The 25749-nt window shown below is 45.2% G+C and overlaps 1 long non-coding RNA gene across 1 annotated transcript; it reads left to right on the forward strand.

The window, feature by feature from the left end:
* Positions 1-13628: 13628 nt before the first annotated feature.
* LOC121018725 (uncharacterized) lies at positions 13629-14480 on the forward strand. Its single transcript, XR_005785305.1, has 3 exons — positions 13629-13729; positions 13944-14009; positions 14209-14480. It is a non-coding gene; the product is annotated as an uncharacterized LOC121018725 (long non-coding RNA).
* Positions 14481-25749: the final 11269 nt, after the last annotated feature.

The raw sequence follows: 25749 nt of genomic DNA on the forward strand, positions 1-25749 counted from the left end.
AACTGTTACAAAGAATGCATAATAACAGCTGATGTTTATTAAGGCTTTACTATGTCCGAGGCTAAAACTGACGTTGGCTAAAATTCTGTAGAGTAAAATTTGTTACCAGGGAAAACTAATGGAAAAATCAAATCTGTCAGAGAAAATTTACATCTGTAAATTTGACACAAGGAGGAAACCACTACAAACAAACAAACAAACAAATAAACAAACAAAAAGGCAGAAGTTATATCACACACAAAAAATGAACGAATCAAATCTTTATGAAATATTTAAGTAGAAAATATTTAATTCCAGTAAAAATGCTTTAAATAAAATAAAGAGGATGATGGCAAATTTTGGAATGGCTTAACAGTACTTACAGGGAATGGTCTTAATGGAGCTTACAATGGAAAATGCTTTCCTTATAAAAATTGGTTAGGGTCTCCATTTTTCTCGACCTCATCTTTAAATTTGTTCTTAGGTGCCCTGTATGAATCAGCCAGGCAGCCAATCTTGGACAAAAACCTGTCACCTGTCACCTGCCACATACACATTCATGGACTTGCCCATGCAACCAACACTTGCTGAGTACCTACTATGTCCCAGACATCATGTCAACAAACACATGGCCACGTGCTAAAGATAAAATGATTGAGACAGGCATGTAAAGGGCTACTCAGAGAGCAAGGAGACCAGTGTGGTAATAGAGGTAAGCGCAGGGTAGCATGGGTATACCAAGAAGAGGCACTTGACATGGCCTGGTATGAAAAAAAATCTAGTTAAGAAAACCACTGTTGTCCTTCAGGTACTTCTCAGAGCTGTTTAGTTCTGAGATACTACGTTTTTGTTTTTGTTTTTTTTGTAAGTAAATTTTTATTTTGAGATAATTTTATTTTTTTTGCTTATTTATTTATTTTTTTTTTGAGAGAGAGAGAGAGAGAGAGAGCAAGCAGAGGAGGGGCAGAGAGAGAAAGGGAGAGAGGATCCAAGCAGGCTCTGTGCTGTCACAGGGCTCGATCTCATGAACCATGAGATCATGACCTGAGCCGAAACCAAGAGCCGGACGCTTAACCGACCGAGCCGCCCAGGCGCCCCTATTTTGAGATAATATTAGATTAATATGCAAATGTAAGAAATAATAGAGAGAGAGCCTGTATACCCTTTGCCCAGTGTCTCAGTCTGCGTGGGCTGCCACAACCAAGTTATGGGCAGCTTAAACAATGGAAATTTATTTCTCGCCGTTCTGGAGGCTGGGAGTCTAAGAGATCAAGGCGTTGCCAGGTTTGGTTCCTCCTGAAGCTTCTCTGGTTGGCTTACCAGAGGACTGCCTTCTGTGTCTTTATATGGCCCTTCTTCTGTGCAGGCATATCACTGATGTCTCTTCCTCTTCTTATAAGGACACCACCAGGCCGATTGGATTAGGGCCCTACCCTTTTGAATTACTTTTTTTGGGCCCTGTCTCCAAATGCAGTCCGATTGGAGCTTCCCAATTCGTGTGAATTCCCATTCATACGGGGGCTTCCCCATGAATTTTAGGGGATGCAACTCAGTCTATAACACTCAGTCTTCCCCAATGACAACATGTTGGAAAACTGCAGTATGACGTCACAATCTGGATACCGACAGGGATACAGTCACGATACAAAACATTCTTCATCACGAGGGTCCTTCATGGTGCCTCACTGCTCTCCCGCCCCGACCCCCTCCTTCAGCCCCTGAAACCACGTAGCCTCTAATTCTCTATTTCTGCGATTTTGACATCTCAAGAATGTCATACGAATGGAATCACATGATGTAACCTTTTGGTTTTGGCTTTTTTTCGGTCGGCATAGTTCTCTGGAGATTCATCCAGGTTGTGGTGGATATCAGTCATTCATTCCGTTTTATTGCCTGGTAGTAGTCCATGAACGGATGTAGCACATTCTGTTTAACTATTCACCTGTTGAAAGATATCTGGCTTGTTTCCAGCATGCGGCTTTTACAATCAAGTTTCTGTGACGATGTGTATACAGGTTTTGTGTGAAAATCGGCTTTGGTTTCTCTGGAGTAAATGCCCAGACTGCATTTGCTGGGTGGCGTGACGGCAGTCCCGTGCTTAATGTTTTATTTTAAAAGCTGCCAAACTGTCTTCCAGAGTGACTGTGCCATCTCACCTATTAGCCAGGATTGTGTAAGTGATCCTGTCTGTTCGCATCCTGGGCATCATCTGTTTTATATTAGTCATTCCGATAGGCGTATAGTTAGTGGTTGTAAGTTGCATTTCCCTAATGACCAATAACGTTGGACAGCTTCCCTTGTGCCTATTTGCTCTCTGGACACCTTCTTCAGTGAAATGTCTGTATGTGTCTTTTATCCATTTTCTAAGTGGGTTGCCTGTTTTTTGTTTTGTTTTGTTTTACTGTTGAGTTTTCAGAGTTTTTAATATATTCTAGATCCTAGTCTCTTGTTAGATACGTGGTTTGCCAATATTTCCTCCCAGTCTGTGGCTTGTCTCTTTTTTCTCTTATCGAGGTATTTCGAGGCATGAGTGTTTTTAATTTCGATGAAATCCATCTTATCCATTTTTCCTTTAATGCATCGTGTTTTGGGTATCAAGCCTAGGAACCTGGCTTAACCCCAGATCCCAAAGGTTTTTCTCTTTTTTTTCCCTAAAAACTTCACAGATTTATATTTTACATTTAAGCCCATGATCCAATTTTGAGTTTATTTTTTTGTAGATCAGGGATCATTATTTTGCCCTTGGATGACCAGTTACCCCAACATTGTTTGCAACCTTCTCAAAAGTAAGTTTGGCATATTTGTGTGGGTCTACTTCAGGATTCTCTGTTCTCTTCCATTGACCTATGTGGCCCCCCCCCCCCCCGCCAACACCACACAATTTTCACTACACTAGTTGTATTTTCAGTCGTGACATTGGGTAGATCCCACACGTTTTACTCTTTTCAAAAATTGTTTTAGGGGTGCCTGGGTGGCTCAGTCGGTTAAGCGTCTGGATTTCGGCTCAGGTCATGATCTCACAGTTCGTGGGTTCGAGACCTGCGTTGGGCTCTGTGCTGACAGCTCAGAGCCTGGAGCCTGATTCAGATTCTGTGTCTCTGTCTCTCTTTGCCCCTCTCCTGCTCACACTCTGTCTCCCTCTCTCTCTCAAAAATAAACATAAAAATTTTTTTAAATTGTTTTAACTATCTCAGTTCCTTTGCATTTGCATGCGAATTTTACCTTTTTAAGTTATGTTACCTTACATTACGTTACGTTATGTCATGTTATGTTATTTTGAGAGAAAGAGTGAGCCCATGTGAGCAGGGGAGGGGCAGAGGGAGAGAGAATCTTAAGCAGGCTCTGTGCCACGTGGGGCTCGATTCCATGACCCTGAGATCATGACCTGAGCCAAAATCAAGAATCAGACGCTTAACCAACTGAACCACCCAGATGCCTCTTGCATATGAATTTTAAAGTAATCTTGTGTATATCTATGAAAAGTCTGGCAGTGCATTTAATATGAATTACATTAAATCTGCATGCCAGTTTGGGGAGAATGAACTGCTTTATGAAGCTGAGTCTTCCAATTTATGAACAGGGAATGTGTCTCCGTTTATTTTGGTTTTTTGATTTCTTTCATCAGAGTTTTGTAGTTTTCAGCATACAAGTCCCATATATGTGTTGTTAGATTTACACCTGAATATTTCTTTTTGTTGAGTAGTCGTCAATGGAATGGTGTTTTAAATTTCAGTATCCATGTTCATTGTTAGTATATAGAAGTCCAGTTAGCTTGTACACATTTGTCTTGCAGCCTGTGACCTTGTTGAACATGTATTGGTTGTAGGAGATTTCTTTTGTTGATTTCTTAGGATTTTCCACAGACAACCATGTCTTCTGCAAAGAGACAGTTGCTTCCTTCCTTCCTTCCTTCCTTCCTTCCTTCCTTCCTTCTTTCCTTCCTTTCCTTCCTTTCTTCCCTTCCTCCTTTCCTTCCTTCCTTTTCTTCCTCCTTTCCTTCCTTCCTTCCTTCCTTCCTTCCTTCCTTCCTTCCTCCCTCCCTCCCTTCCTTTCCTTCCTTCTTCCTTCCTTCCTTCCTTCCTTCCTTCCTTCCTTCTTTCCTTCCTGATTTGCTTGCCCTTTATTTCTTTTTCTTGTCCATTGTACTAGCTAGAACTTCTAACAATATATTGTACAAAAGTGGTCAGAGAAGACAACCTTGCCTTGTTCCTGATCTTAGAGGGAAAGAGTTCCCTCTTTTGCCATTAAGAATAATGCTAATTATAAATATTTTGTAGATGCTCATTTTCAAGGTGAGGAAGTTCCCTTCTATTCTTAGTTTTCTCAGCATTTTTATCACGAACAGATAATTGAATATTGTCAAATGTCTTCTTTAGTGATTAAAATGATCGTGTGATTTTTCCTTTAGCTATTAATAAGGTGGATTATGTTGGTTGATTTTTAAATAATGAACAAGCCTCCCATTTGTGGAACAAACCCCACTCTATTTGGTCACGGAGTATAATTTTTTTCTATATATTGCTGGATTCTCTTTACTAATATTTTGCCTCTAAATTTATAAGTATATTGGTCTGCTGTTTTTTTTTTTTTGTACTGTCAATGTTTGGTTTTAGTATTATGATACTACTAACTTTATGAAACAAATTGGGAAGTATTCCCTCCTCTTCTATTTTTCTATAAGATATTTTGCTGAGTTGGTGTTAATTCTCTTCTAAATATTTGATAGAATTCTCCATTGAAACCACCTAGGTCTGGATATTTGGGACTTGGCAAGAAGTCCCTTGCCAAGTCCCTTGGCAAGAAGAATAGAGAAAGATATGTCTACTCAATCTTCCTAGAAGTGAAAGCCTGACTCCAAAATGTTAATGTGACCAGTTTACTGAAGAGCTTGGATCCCAAAGCTCCATTTTTGCCTCATCTCTACCCTTCAAATCCTATCTTCCCATCTCCCTACCCTGGATGATAGCGTGAGTGGGTCCTCAGACTTTCCAGGTCCAAGTGTGAATGGTCTTTATTTTCAGGGGTCAAAAAGGCAATCCAAACTAAGCCAAAATTTAATTTTTCATCCACCTCAGAGGATTGTTCTTCTTTCTACCCACCGGACTTGGCCCCAGCTTTGTCACCTGCATAGGGCAGAACTTGGCTTTCTCTTCTGCTTTGTTCTTCCTCTCCCTGGCTTCTTTTCCATCCACGGTTGGGGTCAGGGGAGGGGAAATTAAAGGACAGGGCAAAGTGTTACATTACGGCTGGAGCTGCTTCAGTCAGACAGAGGTGCCCCCTGCCAGTCAGGGGCCCAAATGTGGCTTCTCCCTCTGTTGTGGGTTCTCCTGAGCCCCTGCTCTAGGGGGACCACAGGTGCGGCACCGCTCTGTCAGCCTCTACAGACCTAGGGTGACAGACATTGTCTCCTGGCAACTGCTGCCCAGAGTCGTCCGTGTAGGGCACGGTTCTGTCATGACAGTTCAAGCCCAGCTGACTCCCACAGCATCTGCTAAAAGTGTCGCCAGTCTGCGATGTCTTCTTTTGACTTGCATAAACAGCTCTGGTCGACCTTTCTCCTCTAGAGTTCTCCCAAGGAGACTCAGGCAGATTCCAAGGGACGCTGTCATGTCCTCCCAGGAGCTCATCTGCTCCTCCCCGTTGTGTTGTCCCAGCAGCACTGGGCAGCAGGCTCTCCACACCGGCTTGAAAAGGGGATGAGAAAGAGCTTTCCTCTGACTCTCACGAGGAGAGTGGAGGTACACACAGGACACTCAGATAAGCTGCTTTGAAGAAATCTTTACTCCCCAGCATCCTTGATCAACCTCTAGCTTTCTCTTATATATAGGTTAGAGAGGGGCGATGGGCCACCCCTTAGCAAATCCCACATGGACGGTCTAGCAACTTCTTTAGAAAGCGGAGTCATTTGTCAACTTGGGGCCCTCAGGAGAAACGCTGAGAAAATAAGGAAAGTCTCACTGAACATTCTGTCAGGAAGAACGAACGAAACACCATAGTCTAAACCATGCCCTAGGCCTGTAGAACAGTGGTTCTGAGACACAAGCTTACCCCTCAAATCACCTTCATCCTCATGTACGCGTTGAGCTTTAAGCTGATCGCAGCCCGCTCAGTGGCTAAGACGTGGTCTCCTTGTAACACAGCCACCTGTGCCATGGACTGGAGCACATTCAGCACAGACTGAATGCAATTAGAGCAAGTCGCACCTCAAAGGGCACAGCCTGCCACGGGACAGCTGGGAAGTGGCAGCAGCAGAGAGAGAAACTGGCTACAGCAATCTGAAGCTGAAGAAGCCTTTTTGAACAACAGACATTCTATGTGGAAAGTCTGTGGAACAAGAAAAGAGTAGTGGCCTTTGCGGCCTAAAGCTATTGTGTCCTACGCCTGTGGTAAGTCTTCCTGGGGTGCCCACGACAGCCCCTTGGTCCTCTGTGTGTCGCTTCAGCCCAGCTGGTGTCTTATAACACATTCCATGACATCACCCCCAAAATAAAGGATGAAGGGTTTGGGCAACACCCCACGTCTCATTCTGACAGTCCATTGTTCTGGTTACTAGAGTCTTCAAAATTGAGGCACACAGGTTGCCAATCTTCAAGGAATTTGAGTAAATAAAATACATGGAGCCCTGAGAAGAGAGGGAGCTCAGAAGTTGACTTAGGATCTTACAGGACCCAAGGGTCATTAGCGTGTCACATGCTCTTGGACGGACAGCTGCAAAGAGTGTCAGTTAATTAGCTGTCCACTTAAGAGAACACACTTTCAAGGAATCTCGGGACCTCCGGAGGTAAGCTAGTTTGTCTAATTTCAAAAATTTTTTTTAACGTTTATTTATTTTTGAGACAGAGAGAGACAGAGCATGAACGGGGGAGGATCAGAGAGAGAGAGGGAGACACAGAATCGGAAACAGGCTCCAGGCTCTGAGCTGTCAGCACAGAGCCCGACGTGGGGCTTGAACTCACAGACCACGGGATCATGACCTGAGCCGAAGTTGGATGCTTAACCAACTGAGCCACCCAGGCGCCCCTAATTTTAGGCTGTGGGTGTTGCAAGCCTGGAGCATGGGGTTCGGGACTCCTATTCCTTGGTTCTTCCCTCTAGCTGAGCAAACGCTGCGAGAGGGGCCCCCGAGGGTGAGCTTATCACTGACGTGGAGCTGAAGTGAGGACTGAGGACCAGACGTCAACAGGAGAGCATGGCATTGCCATCCACCTCCTCTACAAAGTAGCAAATTCCGTCCAGACAACAGATGAATGCAGTGGCTTTCCCTTTCTCTCAGTGGCCACCAAAAAGCGTCAGGCCAAAGCAAGACTATGCCCAAGCGTTCAGAGTATCATTTTGTTCAGGTGAACGATAAATTTCCCCTGGTCAATCATTGTGCGGTCCATGACATCTGAAAGGAGGTATCTCACGCTGCCCGCCCAGAGGGCAATCCATTTGGAAGTCTCTGGGGGGGGGGAGAGCAGAGCAGGGCTGATTTATGGCACCACCACAGGCATTACCGCAAGTATTGGGACCAAATGGAGGAAACGCCACAGAGCAGCCCTGAGGCCGGGCTTCCAGCCTGTGAACAAATCCTGCGGGTTGGGAATGCTGTTTTGAACCCAGCATGCACGAACCGCCTGCCCATACAGAAACCTCTGACAACACTTTCCTGTGAGAGACCTGGGCTCTAGGGAGGCTGGCTTCCTTCTGCGTCACCGTGATGTGACCACGAGGGTGGGAACCGGGCCCAGGAAAACTTCCTCCTGGACTGGGGCGACCCTTGTGCAGAATACTGGCTCGGAGCAGAGTGCTTTTCCCTGAGATATCAGGGCCTCTGTCACCCTGTCCAGAGGGGCCCCTCTGGCCACTGCCCTGCCAGGATCTGCCTTACTGCACCCTTGAGACTCTAGGGCTAAGAGCCGACTAATAGCAGGGCCTCTCTGTGTCCCAAGCCAAAGGGACCAGATTTAGAAAGTTTGATGACTCGGGTACCTGGGAATTCAAGGGCCTCTCATGCTATCAACAAAGCAAGCAAATTCTAAAAAATGAATACAATGTCAATTAGAACACAAAAATGCCAATGGAACTGTCTTGGAGCAGTAGAATTATGCTGATTTTTCCTCCTGGTACTTCATTGGATTTTCCAAGTTTTATATGCCTTTTGTATTGGAAACATAAGCTTTATGAAGTAAAAATGATCAGAATAACCATTAATTGATTCAATTTAGTATTGCTCTTCAAGAGACTCATAAATACTGCTAGTAAGTAAAATCTTATAACTTAAAGCGCCCGAAGGTTGACTTGACTCCTGGGACCTTTTATTTCTCTGGGCCAGCTCCCCTAGATGTTGGCTGTCATCAAGACCTTAGTTGTTACCATGTCACAAAACTCCTGCATTTTCTAACAAAGGAATCATCTTTGTATAGCTTCCTCATAGTCACATAAGAAACAAGACAGCTCAGTAAGCCCGCTATGCAACTTGTAAGAAAGCGACACAATGTCCAGTATTAAGAAGGAATGATGACATAAAGATAATGGCCATTTATTGAGTATATAAGGTGCTTTGCCTTCATCTTTAATCCTTACAACAAGAAATAATGGGGGTGGGGGGGGGCTAGGATAGGAACAATTCATACTGCTGGGCTTGGATCCTGGTTCGACCATTTGTGAACTCTGTTACTTGCATGGTTACTTAACCTCTTTTACCTTCATCTGTAAAATACTACCTACCTGATCCAGTTGTTCTGAGGATTAAATGAGATTCCTCTGGTGAAACACGTAGCATGATGACTGGCATAAAACAAGAAGGCCCCGTACACCAGTTGTTATTATATTTGTTTTACAGAGTATGGCCGGGATTGGGGGGGGGGGGTGATGAAATGCATACCATATGGCTCCTGCCTCAGTGGAATTTATTTGAATGATACATAGATAGGTCTCCAGCTGATTAGTGCCTATATCCTCAAGTTTTAGGAGCAAACGACAATTGAATGTTCTCTTTTTGCCTCGCTATTGTGATTGGGAGTTTGAGGCCCAGTGTTGGAGGATGCCGTTTGCTAGTTAGACGGCGGATGTCTGACAGGCTACCCATGACACCATGACACCACACATCCGTGAGAGCCAAGGTTTGTGTCAACTGAGGTTTCCAAGGGTCATTAGTACATATTCCATAGAGTGATTACAGTTATCAGGAAAGACCACTGCCTAATGGGGACACCCTTCCAAGAAAATTCAAATGGCAATGTAGCTTCCTGGTGGAGGAAACTTCCAGAGCCCGCATCTATTGCTTTTAGTGTGGCCTTGTACAGTTAAAACCAGAAAAGTCTGTCTCCCAACCTGAAGCCTCAGGAGTGAGGATAAGGAAGAGGGGAAGGAACAGAACTGTACTTGGAGCATTTCCCACATTAAGTTATTTCAGGATCTGTGTTGCTAGGTGTCCACATAAAATATATTCACCAGAGAAGCAGGAAGTTGAACACATTCTGCTCAAGACTTTCTTCAGCTGTGTGTCCACATTAGTGCCTTCTAGAAAGAAAGCAGAGACAAAGACAGTCCTGCTTGGATTTTATATCCAGAAGCCCCCCAAAACAAAAATACTTGGGCAACTTTGATCTGTAGACTTGTTCTTTCATCTGAGCTATGAGACTATTGGATGAGGCAAGTCCTCTAGGCCACTAACATGTTTGAGTTATTCTTTCACAGACAGTGGGGAGAATTCTGGATTGGATGGGTCCCATGAGCAATGTAAAGGGCTCTCTCTGTGTGTCTCCTCTCACTTTCTGCCTCCTTCCTAGGTGATGTCATCACTCCACTGGTTTTTACTGATCACATATGATAATGTCTTGAAAAATGCAGATATTATAGTCAAGGAAAAACTACATGACCCATTTCAAGGTCTCCTCTATGCTCCAGACCCATTGGATCAGTTAAGAATCCTTTTAGCTGCAAGTAACAACAATAAAAAATTCAACTTACAGTGGTGTGGCAGAGTCTATTAGCTATCCACAAAATCCATCCTTCCATAGAAGCTGGAATATGGTCTCCTGGTTACTCTGTATTTCTCAGTTCCCCTTGCAGCTAGATGTGGCCACATGACTCAGTTGTCTCCCATGCAAAGGGAGTGGAAGTGAAATATGCCATTCAGGGGCCTGGCCTATAAAATCTCCCTTCTCCCCCTGCTGGCCAACTGATTCTATGCTCAGAACAAAGTCAGAAGCCACAGGTTGAAAACAATAGATCCACTATTACCTTGTGTCCCTGGGCTTTCCACCACCAACAACCCGCAACATCCAGCCTTGACCGACCAAAACTAAGAAATACATGTTTATCATGTCTGAGCCATTACTTTTGGAATCTACTCATTACCTTACTGTATCCTACCCTAAATAAAACAAATGCCTTAAACTAACAGAACATTTTTATCTTACTTAAGAAATTCAGAGAGTAGCTGCTGGCATTTATTCAGATGCTCAAGGGTGCCATCAGGGACCAAGTGTCACCTTCTGCTTACCATCCTTAAGGTATTGTCTTTGTTCTCAAACTCTTGTCTCATAGCCACAAGATTGCAGCTGCAAAGGGATATGTGGGCTATGGGGGTTATGCTCACCTCCGGACAGGGAGAAGGGAAAATCAGCAAAGTGTTAGTTCCCCAGTTGTGTGTCTTTTTATGCCTCAAGGGAAGCCCCTCGATATATTTTAGCCAGAATAAATGAGTCACTTGCCCACAGTTTGACTAAGTGGCCAAGGGGGAAGAGATTAGCACAACTGGTTCAGACCAACCTCACTTCATCCGTAGGGGTTGGGCCTAAGCCCTTCCAATCTCAAAGGATTTCTGCCTATAAGTCAATAAATTGGGGCTCTAGCAACAAGAAGGTGGGACATAGGGGATGGTTGTTATGTAAGCAAAGATCAGTGTCTGCCATAATTGTGTATTGAACCATTTGCTGAACATTTCCACCTACTTGGCATTTTTAACACCTTTCTTCCTCTCACTTCTAGATCCAATTTTATCTTCTAACTGTCCCCTCACTCCTGCCCTTTTTCTCTGTTCCCACTCCCTATTGTCTGCTCCAGCTGTCTCTAGCCTGCCCTTCTATTTCGTTTCCTGCACAGTCACGGCAGGGATCTTACAGAAACTCAAACCTGACCTCAACACTCCACTCTGTAAATTCTCCAACAGCCCTCGCTATGGAATCAACTCTTACGTGTGAAATTTAAATACCACATATTGTAAGTCATGCACACACACACACACACACACACACCCTTTACACCTCTATTCTCTCTGCCCAGAATACTTTCTCTACCTTTTCATCTGTCCAACCTTAAAACTTAATTCAGTCTTTAAAATGACTCTTTCCCTGCCTCCTCCCCAGTACTGACTTAGGCCCTCTCCTTGCTGCTATGACTGTGCCCTGAAAGTATGCTATGTTCCACTAGTGCGTCTGTTCTAAGTTCTTCTAGTGCCTTGTCTACGTGTCTGTCTCCACAACCACCCTGTAACCTGCCAGAGGACAAGGGCCGCATCTTATTCATGCATCACCTCACCCAGTAATTGGCCCAAAGAAAACACTTCTGCAGGGGCACCTGGGTGGCTCAGTCGGGTGAGCATCCGACTTCGGCTCAGGTCATGATCTTGCGGTTTACGGGTTTGAGCCCTGTTTCGGGCTCTGTGCTGACAGCTTGGAGCCTAGAGCCTGCTTCAGATTCTGTGTCTTCCCTGCTTGTGTTCTCTCTCTCTCTCAAAAATAAATGAACACTAAAAATTTTTTTAAATGACTTTTTAAGTCTTTTTTACACATAGAGCAGCCATACAATTTCATTAGTATTTTTCTTCAGGATTGGCAAATGAATGTCTGTCTTCATAGTGCACACCCTTAGAAGATTAATTCTTTGTTAAGTAGGATCTCCAGATAACCACAGTGAGTTACCAACAGAATACTAACCTGAATGCATTCCTGGGATGAATGAGGACCGCGGCAGTATCTGGGAATAATTATACTACAATATTATTGCTTAATAAGGGTGGTAACTGCAGCCAATTTTGGGGCACTTGAATTGTGACAGCACTTTGCAGCTGTTTTTAAATTTAATCCTATCACCTCATGAATGAGGTGCTCTTACTAGCTTCATTCCGTGGAGAAGAAAACCGAGGCCTGAGGGTATAAGAGATGGCTTAGATTCACGCAGTCAGGAAAAACCGGAACCAGGATGGAAACCCACTTTTTCTGACCCCAAAGCACACCTTTAACTAATCTACTGCCCTCCCTTTAATGTCATCAACCAGGAAATCTTGAGAGCTTCTTTACTATGTGAAAAAAGAGGGCTAGAGAGAGTTTTTTTTGGTTTTAGGTTTATGTTTTTATTTTGAGAGAGAGGGAGAAGAGAGCAAGCAGGGGAGGGGCAGAGAGAGAAAGGGAGAGAGAATCCCAAGCAGGCTCCACACCGCCAGCATAGAGCCCAATGAGGGGCTCGAACTCACGAACCACGAGATCGTGACCTGACCCGAAATCAAGAGTCGGACGCTCAACTGACTGAGCCACCCAGGTGCCCTGAGAAGTTTTTTTTGTTTGGTTTTGTTTTTTTTTTTCCAGAAAGACTGAAGTTAAGCCCGAGATTGGATTTATTCCCCATAATGAGAGACCCCAGCTTGATTGAATGGCGGTTGGCAAACACACAGTTCACCCTGTGGTTCGGCTGTTGCCATCGGAGAATTTCCCTTCCTGTGATCGCAGGGACTCCTTGAGAGAAGTGGGAAGGCTTGGGTGGGTTTTTTTGCCTGTTTGTTTTGTTTTTAGCTCAGCGCTTCTGAAACTGGAAGGTGCGCGCGCATGACCTGAGGTGGGATCTTGCTGAAACGCAGACCGAGGACCCCTGCGCCGGATCCGCGTCAGGCGTGGTCACAGCGGGGCCGTGTCACTCCCGCACAGCCTCACCTTGCGGGGGCACCAGGCCCAGAGCCCAGCCCGCCGTGCCGAGAGGGCGATCCTCTCCCTCCAACCGCAGGCCCAGGTGGAAGCCAAGCAGTTCCCACCATCCTCTGCGTGAGGGAGAAGGGACGGCCTCGCGGGTGAGGCTTGGTTTTCTCCCTCCCTGGAGGAAACAAAAATCAACTTAAAAATAAGTTCAACATCCATTTCGGTATGTGCCCCAGCCATTCTGTGAAATCCTCAGAATTTGATCAGCCCGTCAACCTCTCACTTAATTACCTTTTCACCTCACACTTGCCTGACCCAAGAAAGTCTTCTGCCATAGAGGGCTGGAGGTGTTTTCAGAAGCTGGAAAGCAGCTGAGCACAGTGTCGGATCCTCGCCCCCGCCCCGCTCGGGCCTCGGGTCAGGCCTCACCTGGCAGGTGCACTCGTGGCCGCTCTGAAGTGACCGTCCGCTCCCAGGAGGCCTGCAGCTTCCAAGGGCGGTTGGCCCGCTACTGGGACTCACCCCGCAGCGCGTCCGGCTCCAAACAGAGCAGAGGAAACACCATGTCCTCAATGACTTATCCTTGACTGACACCATTTTTCTTCCCCCCTCAGTGGGGCTCTTCTTGTTATGTGGTTCCTGCAATATCCTCTCCTCCCACACATTTTTCACCCCCTGTCAAAAAAGTTTCTATTTTCTTCCTTGAAATCTTTTTCCTGTTTTTTTTTTTTTTTTTTTTTTTTTTTTTTTTTTTTTTTAATCTCGCTTTCCAGCCTTCCTTTAATGAGGTCAAAGACTACAGACAGACCTATAGATTTTGGCTTCATCTGAGGACACGGAATTCAAACATCCAGGTTGTTTTTTTTTTTTTTTTTTTTTTTTTTTTGTGGTGGGGGGTGGTAAATGTTGAATAAGCTGCAGCACAGGAATGGAGGAGAGAAAGCGCTATCTCTCGAGGGTTGACCATGCACCAGTGATCGTGCTAGCTGCTTTTACAGACCTACCTCGTGGGCTCCTCACGGCATCTCTGCAGAGCAGACCGGTCCAGACTGCTACCCCTTTTCACAGGTGGAGAAACCGAGGCTTAAAGAGATCAAGAGGCTGCCCACACTTACACAGCTGCTAAGGGACAAGGTCAGAATTCAAACCCAGTTATTCCCAAAGCCAGCGCCCGGGTCCTGTCTACTGTACCGTGCTGCATTCTGGACCCTGACACTTCTTGGTTAGAAAGCTTCGACTTTCCCTCTTTAACTGAGAAGGAAGCGGAGGCCTCAGGGCCCTGGGGACTTGCCGTGGTGGGTCCGACTGGCTTCATCCTTTCCTTCACCAACAGGAACTTCGTGTTCTTCCTGTCATGGGTATTGACGTGTCCCTGAGGGTTTCTCAGCCTCCTGATGACCCCGGCATGGCATACCCGAAGCCTCAGTTTCCTCCTCTGCAAAATGGAGGCAATAATGGTATCTACCTCATAGGAATCGATGAGAAACATTTGGCCCAGCATATGACTCATAATAAACATTTAATTATTATTTCCTGTGAGTATTGTGGCTGCTGCTGCATTATCATCATTATGATTGGTGCTCAAGATGAAAGTCAATAACAGTATGCCCCATTCGTGTATTTAACAAATAGCCACTGAGTGCCTAACTGTGCCAAACACTCTTCTGTGAGCCAGGGACATGGTAGTGAGGTCTCGATCATCCTGGAGCTTCCATCCCGGTCATGGGGGAGAACCAACACATAAAACACAGGGCAATTTCTGGCAGTGAAAAGCACCGAAAGAACCAAAACAAGAAATGAGACTTAGTAACTAGGGCTTGAGGTGGGGAGGGCTGCTTTGACATGGGGGTCAGGAAGAACACTTCAAGAAATACGTCAGAGCCAAGCCCTGAATGATGAGAAGGGGCCAGTCAAGCAAAGACAAAGGTAAGGAAGGCATTCCAGGCAGAGGGAAGAGTCCCTGTAAGGTCCAGAAATGGGAATGAGCTCAGCACATCAACCATGCTTGTCTGTTTCCAGAACGTTCCTACGCGGGGCAAGAAAGAGTGGTATTTATAGCAGTTACAAGTACAGACAGATGCTGGAGCCCATGCTGCCTGGTTTTATATCCAGACTGTGGCCTTGGGAAAGTCACCCAACCTCGCTACATCCCAATTTCCCGGTTTTCAAATTGGGGAAAACAATAGCGAATATGAAATTAGTTAGACGTGCAGACACTTTTCACAGTTCTTGTCACATAATAAGTAGTCAATGAGGGAAGCTTCTTGACATGATGATTATGAATCCTTCATTAAAATATACACAGCCCTCGAACAGTTCTTGGAAATAGTAAGTCAACAGGTGTTAGCTGTTGGTGGTGGTGCCCAGCACCTGCTGGGGTTTCACCGTGTATCCAGAATGAGCAGGTCACTCTGGCACCCTTCTACCTAGATCAAGTATAGAAGAAACACTTGGCATATCATTTTACCATTTCATTTTAAAATGCACCAATATAATCTCCACGGTCAGGTTGACTTCTGTTTTGTCAACATGTGTTTATCAACATACCCATTCCGCACTGAATGGAAACTATGCTTTAAAAAAAAAATAGAAGAAAGGAAAAACAGAATCACAAAAATCGGGGCGTTTATTGGAAACTGATCCCTTATTTGCCAAGTGATTTAACTACTGTTTCCTCAGCAGTGACTTACACAGTGTGGTACAAAATTCCTCTATTTTCTTCATCATTTCCTGAGGACATTCATTCCCCTCAGGAGGTGAGGTGCTGTGAAAGGGTGAGTTCAGATTCGGCCTCCATGGAACTTGGGTTGATTTCAATGGTTTCCCATCAATGTTTTTCTGGCTTCGATGTTATTACCTATGGGCTCTTGGCCCTGGCGACACCATAATTCATGGCTGACATGGTTTTGTTCCCATGCCATCAGAAAGTGCAAATTCTCCCCCTTCAACCATCAACAACTGGGTTTTATGAGCCCAACCCGAGAGAATTCCTGGTGGGGCCCACCGTGGTACAGGTCTGTTGTAGCAGGAGACCCTGGTGGTGTTTCTCTGCGTGGGGGAACTTCCCCAGGGGTGGAGCCACCAGGCCTGGGCATCAGCGCTTCTTGGACAGCCCCCCATTCCAACCGTGTGGCCCTTCAGAGAGAAACTGATTTTACAGATTCTCTATTTAGGACATCAAGATAGGTTGCCATGGAAAAATGACATCTTCCAATTAAAAACACAGAGAGGTCACAAGTTTCCCAGAACAACTAGGGCACAGATCCTAAAAGGAAAGAAATGAAACATTTAAAAAAAAAAAAAAAAAAGTCAAACAACCCTCCAGAGCTGCGTCAGCCTGTAACTTTCCAAACCTGAATGAAATGCCTTGTGTGGACACAGCATGCCGAGTGGACAGTGTAAATTCACCCCAGTAGATGTCGATTTGGGCTGGCAAGGGCTCAGCAGGCAGAAGTTCAGGGATGCTCAGGGAATATCGACCTAGGACAATTATCCACGTAGATGAGCCTTCTCAGGACTGGGGCGGTGGGTGGTACATGGAAGGGAAGGGCGAGCAATCAGGAAGCTGTTAGTTGCAGAACGGTCTTAACACTCTCTGCCAATTTCCCTTATTTGTGTACTCTGTGCATGTATTGCGAACACCCACAACATGAGTTGTACTTATTTCTGTCTCCCCACACTGGACTAGGGGTTGCTCCAGGACAGGCACGGTGTTGTGTTTATTACCTCCATATCGCTAGTGCCTAACATATTGTTTGGCACATAGAATGTGCACGGTACATCCTGGTTGAGTGAATGACGACGATGATGCTGATAGTGTTATGCCCAGAATTCGTGATCCCCAAAGACCACCAGGGAGCCGAGTCCGATGCAAAAGCAAAAGAGCCTTTATTAGAGCTAGCTCGAGCTCAATCCCCAACCTGCACCGACGCAGCGGTGAGATACCTGGGGAGAGAGAGCGAGTTTCAAAAGCACAAAGGTTTTATTGGGGTCTAGGGGCAGTTGGTGAGGTAATGGCTGTGGCCTCAGCCGATTGGCTGGGGAAGGGTCGTGGCCTCGGCCGATTGGCTGGGGAAGGGTCGGAGTCCTGTTACGAAGATCCCCGGGCTTGTTTTGATTGGGAAGTTTGAACGGGTGAGCGGGAGGTTACTCAAGGGGAGGAGGCGTGGTCAAGGTGAAGGACACAGAACAAGATGGAGTCGGCCGGCGTAGTCCCGCCCTTTCAATAGCTGCAGTCCACCGAGTGCCCTGGGCATTGGGACATTATTAATCTTCTTTTACAGTAAAGAAACTGCATCTCAAGGAGGCACAGTAACCCACAAACATTCACACTGCTAATAAGTGACAGTGATGGCGACATGACACTTTCTGACTCCAAAGCTGAGGAGTAAGCGAATCCTCATGGGGCTGATTTTCTCTCACTCAGAGGTTGCTGAACTCACATGTGGTTTGAGGGGCCCTTTGCCCTGGCTCCTCTCCCCCTTCGCTGACCGCTTGTTGGCACTTTCAAGTCCCCAGTAATTCCTGAACTAGACTAAGCAAGAAAAGGAAAAACTCTGCACTTCAGTGTGGCTGCTTGACCAAGGCTCGTGCGGAAAAAGAGAAGCCCACGTGGTAGGGGGTGAGGATGTGGGATTCCTGGTTCTTTTCCCCCCCCCTCTTCTGCCCAGGCCTGGTCAGTGTTCCCCAAGTGGGGAGTGTAATCACACTCCCGGGATGCCAGCTGCCACAGAGCGGAAATCAGCTGTGCTCTACGCTCCTTATCACTGGGGAGGTAGGCGTCCTGAGTGTGGACTGGGTTTCGAATGGAATGCCATCTAAAAGTTCTTAACGATGAGCTGAATGGAGTGGGTTCTCATTTACCCAATACCTCCCTGTCACACAAACCCATGGGCACCGTGTGCATAGAGCATTATGTGGATAGCACCCCTGAGGTCTGTGTAAGAATGTTTTTGATGTTATCTTTCAACTTTCAAGTATATTTCGCATAATACATTATCAGCAGGTGTAAAAGGGCTTTTACCCACATAATTTCATTGCACCCTGTGAGGTAGGTACTACTGTTACCCTCCTGTAGAGATAATAGGACTAAGTTTTGAGGGATGAGTCACTTTTGCTCTATCAGCCCTATCCGAAGTATTGTCCACAGACGGCAAGTAGCGACATGAGCTAGAAGCTTGTTGGAAATGCAGATGCTAGGGTCCTAAATCCCCGACCTCCTGAATCAGGGTGGTTGGGCCCAGGAATCTGTTTCAACAGCTCTCCAGGTGGTTGTTGTACATGATGGAGTTTCAGCAGCGCTGCCCCAGGACACAGAATAAGTGATATTCTCTCCCACCCTGAGTCAGGCCATGCTGGAGGTACCAGGAAAGGTAGAGAACAAGCCAAAACCTTTAGTACAAATCACAGGGCAACTTCTATTTGTTGAGAGAATGTGAACTCGCCATTTCGCTTCTGTGAAGTTCAGTTGTTCCATAAAACAGGCATACTGTTTACTGGGAAAGGGTGAAGATCAAATGCAATATTGTGTATGAAAGTACCTTGCAAGTTGTTAAATACTAAACACTATAAACTTTTGTTCTTTACTATTGGTTTGTAACCATAGTAATTTTATTATTAGTATTGTTGTTGTTGTTGTTGTTGTTGTTATATTTTACACATAGAAAACCCAGGCACTAGTGGGTAAACTGAGATTTAAAATTTGTGCTAATTCCCAGTAGGTTTCCATTATGTAATCCTATTCTGTAAATATAAAATTATTTTCACAGAAAAGAAAACAAAGGCACATTGAGGGAACCCAAGCTGATAAACAATGACAACAACCATCGCGATAATTACTTGTGTAAGGAGAGGTGCCATTCTGTCTACCCGCAGGGATAAACTTGACAGTGGAAAGACGATGGGAGTCAGCTCAGTACCTGCATCAGCATCCGGGCTTCCCACTTGCGGGTTATTTGATCTCAGACAAGTCTCTTCACCTCGAGGAGCCTTGTTCTTTCCATGCAAACTTGAAATTATAATAATAACTACATGAGAATAATACTGATCTGTTGGATGTGAGGCTGAGATAAGAGGAGGTCTGTGAAAATGCTCGGCAAGCTGCAGCTTACCGTTCAAGTGTTAATTGCGCTGGTCGCTATTGTTGTTTACACTAAGAGAGACTAAATGGCGCTGAAGGGAGAAAACAACGTCTCATAGAGGAATCTTGGAGGCCTGGTAGGAGGAAGGCTGGGAAAGGAGAAAAGCAAGAAAAAAGGAGGGGGGAAAAAAAGGTGGTTTTTTTTTTTTTTTTTTTTTTAAACTCTCTCGACCCTGGGCAGCAAAGAAAGAGAGGTCTCTTGGTTGGGAGGAGGATGAAAAAGCCCCCAGAGCCCGAGGGGACCACGCAGTCACCCAGGAGCTGATGGTCCTGGTGGCTCAGACCATCAGAAATGGGCCTGCCAGAGACCAAGGGTGTCCAGCTCGGGGCTTGTCACATGCCTGGCTCAACTGTTCGGGATTCACATTCACAATGGCCTCAGATGTACACTTTGGACGCCACTTCCAAATGAGTTTGCATAGGCACGGAGACACTGACAGAATGAGAGATGCTGGTCATGCAGCCTCACGCGGGTGTCTCATCACCAGGCTGGGCCTCTCTGCGGTGCACTAAGAATTCATTTTTTTATAAATCCTTTGGTCACATTGCGAATATCCCATTATATTTTTTTTTATAAAAATGTTGATTTGTTAATTATAAAATGTTTACGGTATTCCGGAATCTTCATGAATGTTCGGGCCTGCTTTCACTTTCACTCTATCAGGAGCCCCTGAGAGATGCCAGTCAAGATCGGCAAATCTAGAAATCCGGCTCCTCTGTGGGACGTAGCTGGAAACTTTGGCATGTGGACATAGATGTATTTGTGTGTTCCCTGCGTTGTCCTGTGATAACTGTGTTTGTGCAATACTTTAAAATGTACATGAGGGGCGCCTGGGTGGCGCAGTCGGTTGGGCGTCCGACTTCAGCCAGGTCACGATCTCGCGGTCCGTGAGTTCGAGCCCCGCGTCGGGCTCTGGGCTGATGGCTCAGAGCCTGGAGCCTGTTTCCAATTCTGTGTCTCCCTCTCTCTCTGCCCCTCGCCCGTTCATGCTCTGTCTCTCTCTGTCCCAAAAATAAATAAACGTTGAAAAAAAAATTAAAAAAAAATAAATAAAATGTACATGAACAAAAATAAATAAATAAATAAAATAAATAAATAATAAAATGTACATGAACTTCATGTACATTCTTACTGCTTCACAACCATCTTGTAAGTAAAGCAATTTTATCCTCATCACTCGTATTCTCCATCACAATGTCACACACTACCCCTAATCGAATGGGATAAAACAACAACCAAATGTACTTCATTCACGAACCTTCCACCTGCCCTGGGGAGGGACAGCTCAGCTCTGCTCCACTCAGCATGGGCTGTTGTGGCTCCAAGTTTGGGAACTAGAATCACCTGGAGGCTTGCTCACTGGTCCGTATGTCTGGGGCTCTGGCCAAGGATATCCAAACCGAGAGCTGGGACAACAGGAGCTCCTCCATTTCTCTATCTCATGTGGTCAGTTACTGATTGTAGTAGAAGATAGGGAACTTCTAAGATAGCTAAGATAGGCCGCTTACGCAAGAGGTGCTCAGCAAATGACAGCTACTTATTTTTGAATGCACCTCCCTGGAGAAAAAACTCTGTAAAGCTATTGTTACACTTGGCAGAAAGTCAAAGAGAAGACTTTCAGTATGGTCAGATATCTGAGGATCTGAGTGGTATTTGCTTGTAGGGGATGTCACCAAAATAGCTCGCTCATTTTCTGCTTTTGAGTAGGGGCACTTCTCGGGGTTTGATGGCAGAAAATGGAAATAGACATGGATACTGAGCTGGTCACCTCAAATGCCCGATCAAGAACTTCTAACTCCCAAAACACATCTTTGGAGAAACAGGCCCTACGTATACTCACATGCCTGTGCCTGTGTGATTTTTGTTTCTTAATGAGCTTGCTTTCCAACTCTTGCTGGGGTTTTTAACCTCATGGTAGGTCACCCACCCACGTGACCCAAGATCTAACTGCCCGGAATGAGGTGGCAAAAAGTCAAGTGGCTTGGTAAAGAGCATAAAATGAGAAAGCTGCTCTCAGAGGCCTTATCTCCCCTCTGCTTTCAAAGCCGGACACACTTTAATTGGGTTTATGTATCTCAAAGTGCACACAGTTGTGGCAAAGTCTAACAGACAGGGCTATAACGTACAAGTCCACAAAGGATGCTTGTCTCTCTCAGATTTTTAAGCGCCGTGACTAATCAGGAGGAGGGCTGGATGCGTGCAAGTTCTTTTAGGATGCTGACCTATCCTTTTGCGAATGCAGAAAATGCCATTCATTTTCACATAATGAGAAGGGATCCTCTTTGAAGTCTAAAGCCTCAACCTTCTGACCATAGTCTATCTGTTGATCTTCAACTGTGTACCAGTGCTGAATTCCTTGTGGATCTGCTGGTAAAAGTGGCTCCAGTATTTCTCTGAGAAAGAAACATTCAAAGGCTTATTTAGGAGGTATGAACTAGGCTGCCTTTCTCCTTCTGAGTTTCCTTTCAAAAACAGGGAGTTTAGGCTCTTGGCTGTTCGACTGACCCCGGAGGCATGGTGACGACGATGGTGACGATGGTGGTGATGGATAGTTAGCACTTACACAGCACTTACCATGTGCCAGACACAGTTTTGTACATATTCCCTCGGTTCATCTTCGGAATAATACTATGATGTCGGTACTATTTTCCCTGTTTTGCCGGTGAGAAACTTGGAGCCCAGGGTAATTTGCCCAAGGGGGACACAGCTAACAAGCGGGTGGGGTTAAAATTCAAGGCAAAGCAGTTTGGCTACAGAATCCACACTCACCAAGGACCGAAGCATGGCCAACTGTTGCATTTAGGGTGTGGAAGCAAGAAAAAAAAAAAAGTGTTTGCAGAGCTCCCATGGGGCGGTGAGTCATGGGGCACTACCTTCTCTGTGGATGTGTGAGTGCACACGTGACCCAGTTGGCCAATCAGAGTGCTTTATCTAGGGGCTTCACTCACTGATCCAGGGTGGGCTATGTGATCAAGCGGCACCAATCAGAATTCCTAAAAATGCGTGGCTTCTGGGAGGAACGGTCTCTCTACTGAGATCAAGAGTGCTAGGAGAGGGGCAGCCAGGTGGCTCAGTCGGTGAAATGGGTTAAGTGTCCGACTTTTGATTTTGGCTCAGGTCATGATCTCATGGTTCATGAGTTAGAGCCCCCGCGTTGGGCTCCAGTGCAGAGCCTGCTTGGGATGCCCTCTCTCCTTCTCTCTCTGCACCTCTCCTGCTCATGCACTCTCTCTCTCTCTCTCTCAAAATAAATAAATAAATAACTTAAAAAAAAAAAAAAAGAATTCTAGGAGGAAACCTGTAAAGTCTTGAGCTGCCAAAGACTGTCTTATGAGGGACAATCATTCCTGAGACTAAAGTCACCACGGTGAAAACCTGAACTGGGGGTTGGGTGGAGAGAGGTGGAACTCGTAACATTACTTGATTCAGGTGGGTGGGAATGCCAGCCCCCCTCTCCCTTCTACCTCTGATCCCTCACCTTCCAGTCACCTGGGCCAATACATATCCACTTTTGCGAAAGCAGGTTTGAACAGGGTGTCTGTCGCTTTGCAATAAAGGACTACCAGGATCTTCACCAAAAACATTTAAGGGAGCATAGTGAACACGGCAGAGCTAGGATGACCAGGCATAACTTAAATGGAAGCAGATTTGTGTCAGTCTGTATTCAGTGACTACAATGTCATAGTGTTTAAAAACAAACAAACAAACCCCAAATTTGCGGAAGAGAAAGTTGAAAAACCGTTTCTAGGTCTGAGCAGACTACAGGTTACTGACCTATTGCATCCACCAACATGGATTGGTTTCTGGAGTTCCCCAGGATTATTTCCAAGTGACTTTCCTGGGAGCAAACAGTGCCATTCTGGGCCTGGCTGCTACTCCTCTGGGTATCCCGTCTAAAGCAAGGAAGTCCTCAAGACCAACCTCAAGGTCAGAGATAGGAGAAGACTGGCACTTTCTTCTCCCTTCCGGATGGCAGTCCAGGGCCTATGATGCTCCGTCCCAAAGTCCCACAGAGTTTTAAGTTCGACTGCTTGTTCAGGTTCTACTTGCAGCTCCTCTGCCCTTTCTAGAATTCAGAATCTTATAGAGAGTGGACTGGGAGATGAATATGAGTGACAGATATTGAATTATTCTCTCAAATGTACTCCAATACCAAGATCAATGTTTTTTGTTTTTTGTTTTTTGGTTTTTTTTTTGCTAGGTAGTGTTCATTATGCCTCTTTCTTTCTGCCCTTGATTTGGATTGTCCCAAGGGACTTCTAGAACCACCACCCCCCCCCTACAAATGGACTTCTTATGGTCAGCTTTATGGTCACTGAACATGCCCAGACTTGCCTGATCTCCCGTGTATTGCACATTTAGTTAAGTACAATAAGGTTGAGAGACAGGGATATAGCATAGAGTGTCTGGAAGACGAAGGTAGAGAGGCCCCTAGAGGGCCCAACAGGGACCGGAAGTGACTTTCCTTACCAAGAGAAGGGGAGATGGAGAATAGAGAGGATAAAAAACAAAATAATTCCCTCCAACAGAAGAGTTCGGTTCTTCCCTGTCCCCCTACTTCTGGCAGCATCAGAACAGATGTCTACTGCCCTCTTGTAACTTTCATAGTGGGTTTGACAGGCAGCAGTTACTGCCTATTAAAGGATATGTATTTTTTGAAGCTAAAAAGAAAAATTCTCATATAAATATAAAGTAGACACATGTCAATGACTTTTTCACTCATTAAAAACGAATAAGATTCAGGGTGCCTGGGTGGCTCAGTTGGTTGGGCGTCCGACTTCGGCTCAGGTCATGATCTCGCGGTTCGTGGTTTCCAGCCCCGTGTCAGGCTCTGTGCTGACAGCTCGGAGCCTGGAGCTGGCTTTGCATTCTGTGTCTCCCTCTCTCTGCCCCTTCCCTGCTCCTGCTCTGTCTCTCTCTGTCTCTCAAAGATGAATAAACGTTAAACAAAAAATTAAAAACTAATAAGATGCAACAGGAGAATTAATGGAACATTCAAAACGTGCACACATATATTGACCATGAAGACTATGAAATGAATTTACAAATAAATTCAGAATTGGTCCATATCTACAGGGCAACCATCAAGTGCATCTCCAGGAGACATAATTTGGGATTCTCTACACAACAATTATTTGCATTACTATCAGTATTCTACAATTTACAGAGCTTTCAAAGAAACTCAAAGACAATGAAAGGTGGGGATAACCTGGAAGAGTGCCCTAGACAGGACAAGCTGTCATCATTTTTGCCCATTTCCAATCTTTCACAATTCTTCCTGCCATGCCCAGTTGGTTGGGGGGCCCTAGGAGACAAGAAGCAAGGAAATCATGATTAAGAGCCAGTTTGGGGGAAGAAGAGCCACCGTGCAAGTCTGACCAAGTGGGAGTTGGAAAGGAATCTCTATGCTTCCCAGATTGAGTGGATAAATGGCTGTCCCAGTGGATAAATGCTGGGAGATCTTCATGGAAGCCAATTTATAAAGGAATTAAGTTTCAGTAGCTGTAAGTAAGATGAATGAATTTTGTAACAGTGAATCACCCAGTAGCTTTTTAAGATGGTAGAAAGGATCAGTTAGATCTGAGGTTTCCACACTGTTTGACAGAGCCTTAGATCTCCATGTAGGGGCCCTGAGGTCATGATTGGGACAAGGAGATGGCCAAAGAAAGATCAGGACCCCTCATTCCTTCTACTAATGCAGCTCACCTTCATCTATTTTACATATTTGAACGATGCATAAGACTTCATTCGAATAAAGGATTTAAAAAATAAGTTGAGAAGGGGCGCTCAGTCGGCTGAGCATCCGACTTCCGCTAGGGTCATGATCTCGCGGTTCGTGGATTCGAACCCCGCATCGGGCTCTGTGCTGACAGCTCGGAGCCTGGAGTCTGCTTTGGATTCTGTGTCTCCCTCTCTCTCTGCCCCTCCCCTGCTTACATTCTGTCTGTCTCTCTCTCTCAAAAATAAATAAAGATTTAAAAAAATTTTTGAAAAAAATAAGAAACTGAAATTTATGTGAAAATAACTAAAGAGTTGGGCAACGGGTTGATACTTTATAAAATACAGGTTTTGTTTTATTTCAGGAGATTGTATGTTACATTATAATATTTTGTGTTTATATTGAATAATATGAAACAAACAAGAACTGGTTGCTGGATCGTCCCTGTCTGCTGGGATGCCTAGGCTCAGGGCTAGGACCTTGTTTGTCATACTTACAATGAAGCTTCTCTAACTCTCCTTACACTCACACTGTTATAAACCAACAAAAAGTAGTTTTTTAATAAGGCTAACACCCAAAGTAAATAACCATCCTCTCCCTCTCTTACTAATTCACAATCAACCTGGGCGCCTGGGTGGCTCAGTCGGTTAAGGGTCCGACTTCGGCTCAGGTCATGATCTCACGGTTTGTGAGCTTGAGCCCCATGTTGGGCTCTGTGCTGAAAGCTCAGAGCCTGGAACCTGCTTCGGATTCTGTGTCTCCCTCTCTCTCTGCCCCTCCTCTGCTTGCTCTCAAAAATAAATAAACATTAAAAAATTTTTTTAGAAAACAAAGTTACAATCAACCACCTTTCCTACTGGCCCTTGTTCATCCTCACCACACCCTACCTGGAAAATTAGGTCCTTGGCATTAATCTCTAAACTTTTACCAGAATAAGTTCTAATCTCAGAGATAATGGAATCCTATTTGCTTTTCTCATGATTTCCCACGTCCCACGCCTCAGTGGGGAAGCCTA

The sequence above is a fragment of the Herpailurus yagouaroundi genome, unplaced genomic scaffold (assembly GCF_014898765.1).
Source record: "Herpailurus yagouaroundi ecotype Mexico unplaced genomic scaffold, PumYag 77, whole genome shotgun sequence".
NCBI lineage: Eukaryota > Metazoa > Chordata > Mammalia > Carnivora > Felidae > Herpailurus > Herpailurus yagouaroundi.